Here is a 6,014-nt window from a genome sequence, read left to right as displayed (position 1 = left end):
ATTCTGGTATTAGTGGGAGTTGTTTGTAATTTCACACTATTCCATTCTAATGGGAAGCTTCTAAAATCACACTTGCTCTCCTCAAAAGGATTTGCACAGCTCTAATAGAAAAGCTAGACTAAGATGGATGGGTCTAGGAGTGTCACATGGCCTTCCTGAGCAGAAGTTATGTTACTAAATCAGCATATTGATCTGGGAACACAGTGTCCCGGAATCCTGAAAATGTCAGGCACAGTCTCAGTGCTTCACTTCTTTAAAATAAAATTAATTTAGCCAGCTTACTATGGTGAGAGAAACTATGATGTCAGATACATGCAGGCAGCAGGGCATCAGGCACTCCAAGTCCCACTGCTTTTAACTGTTTCAAATGGAGACACCCACAGAGAAGTATTGGGGTTGCCACCTCGATTTTCCTTGCTGGAGACAACAACCAAGGCAGGCAATCTGCACCTTTGCTTATGCAAAATCAGGTGTTCCGGGGCCTCCCAGCTCTCCGTGGATCTTTGGGGATTCCAACCCTGAAGCTCTGTCAATGGGTCTGAGAAGTAAGATTAGATGATTACACGTGACAATACTAATCCATCTACCTTACCCACGGGGCACATTTGAGATTAAAGGCTCATACAGTACATGCCCTTCTACTGTGATCTCTAGTTCTGTATATATGTTTAATCAAATATGCTAATCCACAGACATATGGCCATGGTTGCAGAATGTGGTGCAAGCAGGACACTTTTAGCAAGCGGGACTCATCAGCATGAATACATTCACAGGTATTAGCTGTGCATATTTTGTCTGAGGCGCAGTTAGATACTGGCACAAATCGCTTCAGGGGAAAATGGGACAGTTGGAGAAAACGCAGTACGAAGTGGCCATTTTCTTCTTTCCTAACTTGACAAAACACACAAGGCAAGCGCACTTTGCACAAAAGGAAAAGGAATAATTGAAAAGTTTCAAAGCCTTTATATTAGAATGGAACTGGTCTATACTCCTGACTGGAAGCAGTAGCACATCCTCTCCTCGCCCCATCCAACATCACAGCTAACTTTGGCTCCTGCACCACAAGGACTGCACAACGTGCAGGATGCCCAAAGACACAGCCCCTCGCCCTGCCCTCTGGCACAGGAGGACAGGGACTGGCCATGGCTCTGCTGGCAGGCAGCCTCACAGAGCGCAGGGCAGCAGCCTGGCAAGGAGGGGGGCACTGGAGCAGAGGCCAGGAGAGAGCGGCCTCCCCAGCCTCCTGCCTACTCCTGACCTGCAGGCACACTGTGTCAGTGCTATCACAGCCATCCACTTCCAGGCTTTGCTATCCTCAAGCTGGGCACCTCTTCTGTGCTGAAAACTTCACCGCAGCCAACAGGTAGGCCTCCAGCTGGTTAATACGTGCTGCTATGGGAACATTTTAACTAGCCATTTTTTATTAGCAATCCTAGAGGTGATGCAGGAATCAATACTACGATCTGAGGGTCACCGGTGTAGAGACAGATACATCAGGAAGCTGCAGCCAGAGAAAGAGACAACAGGACCTCGTCTGACCTGTACCCTTTGGGGAGGAGGTGGGCAGGCTGTTATCTACTGTGAGAGAAAAATGCACAGCCACAACTCACCGACAGCACAAGCTAGCAAAAGGTGAAAAGAGCCGAATATGTTATCAAGACAACTACACTTTCTACACTAGATTTCAGCAGAGCGAAGCTGTACAGAGACAGCTTGGCAGCTTCCCTGTCCTGCTTCTCCAGGCAATGATGAAATAACCACCCAAATTTCCTCGCTAGCATAAACTGGAGGATTCGTATTGTTCTTATTTGAAATAGGATTATGCAAATGAGAGCTGGATTGTAGGTTGTTTGATGGGGAAAGAGGAAAAGCAGTTCTTGGTCCCAGTAGGACCTAAACTCCTTTAGAATAATATAGCTAACACAGCAAAAGGTGATGTTTTCTCTGGAAAACATTATACATGGCAAAATTCTATTTAGCATTTACAGAAACTGAGCAAAAGGGAATAGAGATCCTGGGAACCTATTTGGTTCAGTAAAGAGTATGGGTAGCAGGCAATAAAACACAGCATCACATGGAGCACAGATACCTGTGCCCGCTGCAGCTAATACAAACAGCTCCCTCATATGCCAGACATCCCTTTCCATTTGTCCCTCTTGCCCCACAGAAACTCCTTGTGGCTTTGCTAAATATAGACAGCTCCGACTGCACCAACATCCAGCCTCAGCTCCAGCTCTCTGCTTCATATTTCTTACTGAAGCAGCAGCAGCACAGGACATCATCAGGACCCTGATATTCATTTCCTCTCCTTTGCCTGTACAGTGAAATGACCTGCACGCCCCTCTGCCTCTGCTCCACGTGACGTTTCCTCACATCTCCCCCAGCTAGGGGAAGGTGATTCCCTCAGAGACGCTTCAGCTCTGCCGTTGGGAACGTTCTCAGTTCTGGCTGCTCAGGCATACAAAGATGTTCAAGAATATCATTAAATCAAAGCTAATCAGATGGCTCCCTGATCATCTCAAGATACCGTTCAGGCTTCTTCATTTAAAACCCTGCATAGATTTGGCTTAATCTCTTTCACAATTCTTTCCTTTCTGATTTCCCTACTTATCTAATATAGCTTTTTCTTTGTCATTTCCCATGCCCTTCTGACACAGCCATCCTACAAGTTTTCACCTCATCTCACCATTGATTTTCAAGCCTTGTCTGAGGATGCATTCCTTTTCTCCTCTGTGTCTTAATTTCTCTCCTTGAAAAGCAAGATCTATTTCAGCTCTGCTGCCTCTGTCGAGACAGGGAACAAGGCAAGCATGCTACAGTCACACTTGCGTCCTAGCCATAGAGGGCATTGCTTACAGGATAAATGGAGATGCTGCAATACCATCGCTCTCTTCTGAAGCTTTATATGCTCCTCAGGTGGTCCTGTGCTGGACCTTCTGCGAAAGCCAGGATTTTACAAATTGTAAGATGGTTGCTATTGATGCTGCACTGCTTAGGTCTCACATTGAATATGATAAATCATTACCATTCCTTATTCCCAATTATTTTGCCCTCTATAATGCATAAAATAAGCTGGTACTAGCATAAAAACACAAAACCTGCAGGCCTGTGTTTAGTATTTCTTATTTTTCACACCCTTTCCCCCCCACACACATTTGCACACTGAACATCCTTTGTAGGCAGCCATGGATTTCTATCATCTGAGGATCAGAGTGCTATGCATCCATCAAGAAGCATAAAATATTCACAGGAAGAAACTACAAGATGAGGAAGAGGTCCAGAATGCACGTGTCAGAGGCACAGATGTACATAGAAAAGAAAGTTCTGCAGATCACAATAAAAATCTATTCCATGACAAGAACTGTGCATTTTTCCATGGCTGTCGCAGATTTCATGGATCTCGAGAAATCCACCCAATTCTAGAAATCCCAAGACATTTATCTTTTCACCTGAATCTACATAAAATCAGAATTTTTCCATAAGAGCTCCCATAAAATTGGGCTATTTCCCTACCAGATCCCTTAAAATTATGTAGAATACTGCCATTTCTTTTAGCCCAGTATCTCATTGCATGTCTCAAAGCAACAACTTTGCCTATTGCACTTTCGCAGTTTTCCCCTTCAGAAAAAAAAGATTATGGAGAAATATAACAGGAATGAAAATACTCTTCTATAGAAGAGAAACTAAAAGCCCTCAAATATATTAAAATTATAGAAACTTTATTTATATACAGTCAATTGCTACTAGTTCAGAAGTAATTTCAGCTGAACTTTCTTCATTTGACTATGGAGAAAGTAATATTATGAGAATAGATAGTAGAATGACAATGTACTGAAGTTTGTAACGAGGCTCTCTATTTGACTTTTCTAGGAAAACAGGAACAGATGAAGTTATCACTCTGGTACCTGAACAACAGTAGAACTGCAAAAGAGAAAGTGCAACCAGAAAAAACTTGAGGAGGTAAATAGCAATGTGATCAATTCACTCTCTAGACAGACTATTTGTTAAAATTAATTCTCACACCTAACAAAGAGGAGCTGGCTCTGTGGCATGAGTATTCTTAATCCTCTCGAAGTGACTGTTGAGTCATTTGTTCTAGTTAGTTGGAAAAAAAAAAAAATCAATATAACAACTCCAACCCAGCCTTGGTCAGCAGACATCCCAAATCACAACATATCACGTGTCCCATTACTGCAGTTCTTAGTTTTATGTGGAGCACTCATACATCAGGCAAGACTGCTGCCTGAGTAAGAAGCAGAAATTCAGGCTGTTTCCCCAGTCTCCAGTTACGCCTCAGTTCAGAAGCAACACAACCGTAGCTGACAGCAGGATCAAACCCAGGCAGTTGGCCTAAACTCAGACCTCACAGAAGGCAAAAATAAATTATTAAGGAGAGTTGGGAGTGCCTCTGAGAAACTTCTAAAGGACAAAGACGCCAGTGCAGACAAGGAACAGAATATGTAGCAGCAGGAAGATAACGGCCTAAAAAGAGCAGATTAAAATGCCCTTAAATAAATTAAAGGTCTTCAGATTGACTGGGCACAATGAATTTCAACCCGGGATTCTTAAATAGCCACTTATGCAACCTCTGATTCACCGGACAGTCACTTCTGAGAGTGCTGGTGGTGGAGATGCGGTGCCCAAGGGCTGGAGGGAAGCAAACAAGCCCTTGCTCGGCAAGTGGGGGAAAACAGAGCTGAGGACTTAGCAGCCACCCAATTTGTTTTCAATCCTCAGAAAAACACCAGAACAAGTAATCAAACTATTTGTAAGCGCCCAGAAGATAACACTGAAATGAATAGCTGCTAGTATGGATTTGTAGAGAATAAATCCTGTCAAATCAATTTAATTTCCTTCTGCCATAGGGCAGCAGGCCTCGTGGACAGAAACAAAGCAAGAGATGTCACATCTCCTGATTTAGTCAAGCTTTTGAGGCAGTCTCTCACGTGCATACCAACAAAACACAGCGAGAATGGAGCAGTTGCAAGACAGATACAAAGTGGCTGAACACGATGGGAAAGTTACCATTTGCCCACAGCCAAAGCAAGCCAGCTGGGGGAAGATACAAAATTGCTGAGGATATGATTCTGTTTGGTATTTTCATGAATCATCTATCCCTGAAAGGGCACATTCACTGCACTTACAGACTACACAAGTGGGGTGTTCAGGGCAGCTGCAAGTAAGGAGGCTCCCAGTTTGCAAAGATGTTGACAATCACAGTGGTGCCAAGAAATGGCTGAAATTCAATGGGAGAAGAAAAGGGGAGAGACGGAAGCAAGGTAGAGATGGACTCATCGGAGAGCCCCAGAAGAAAACCAGAGGACTACAAAACCTGCCCAGGAGAAAAGATTTGGAAATGTTGGGGTCTTTAGAGGAAAGAGTCCTTGAGAAGGCAACATTAAAACTTTTAAGTGTGTAGAAGATTGTCACATCCAAAGTTCTTGCAAGCTAGATAGCCCAAACAGCAATGAGTTTAACTTGCAGCAAGACAGATGCAAGTCAAACTTGAGGGAAAAACATTTATAATAGTAACAATAGCGAAGCACGGGAATAGAGCCTAGGAAAGCTGTGGAGTCTCTATCACCAGATGTTTTTAACAACAGCCGAGGAAAAAAAAAAATCTGCCAGGAATGCCATAAGTATAACCAATCCCACAGAAGGGAGATAATTTCTTCATGCTCCTTCTAGCCCTGTTTGTCTAGATGCCAAACGTCCTCCTATGTTTCAAGGCCTCAAACCACCAAAGCATATAAACATACAAGTAATCCCGCTGACTTCAAAGCAAGTACACATGGGTTTAAGCATACATTTAAGTAATTTCCCAGATTAGTTCCTACAAGCCTAGGATTTCCAGCTTAGCCAAAGGAAGTATCTTGCAAGAGTGGCTGCTTTTGTTTAAACTCCCCTAGATAGAGATCAGCATCGTATTTAAAATGTGGTTTCCTGGATTTAAGCGACAGCGTATAGAAGGAGAACGTTACAGATCTGTGGTACAGCCTTCTAAACAATTGTTC

Source organism: Numida meleagris, chromosome 4 (assembly GCF_002078875.1).
Source record: "Numida meleagris isolate 19003 breed g44 Domestic line chromosome 4, NumMel1.0, whole genome shotgun sequence".
In the NCBI taxonomy this organism is placed as follows: Eukaryota; Metazoa; Chordata; class Aves; order Galliformes; family Numididae; genus Numida; species Numida meleagris.
The sequence above is the reverse complement of the archived record's forward strand: the minus strand, read 5'-3'. Positions refer to the sequence as shown.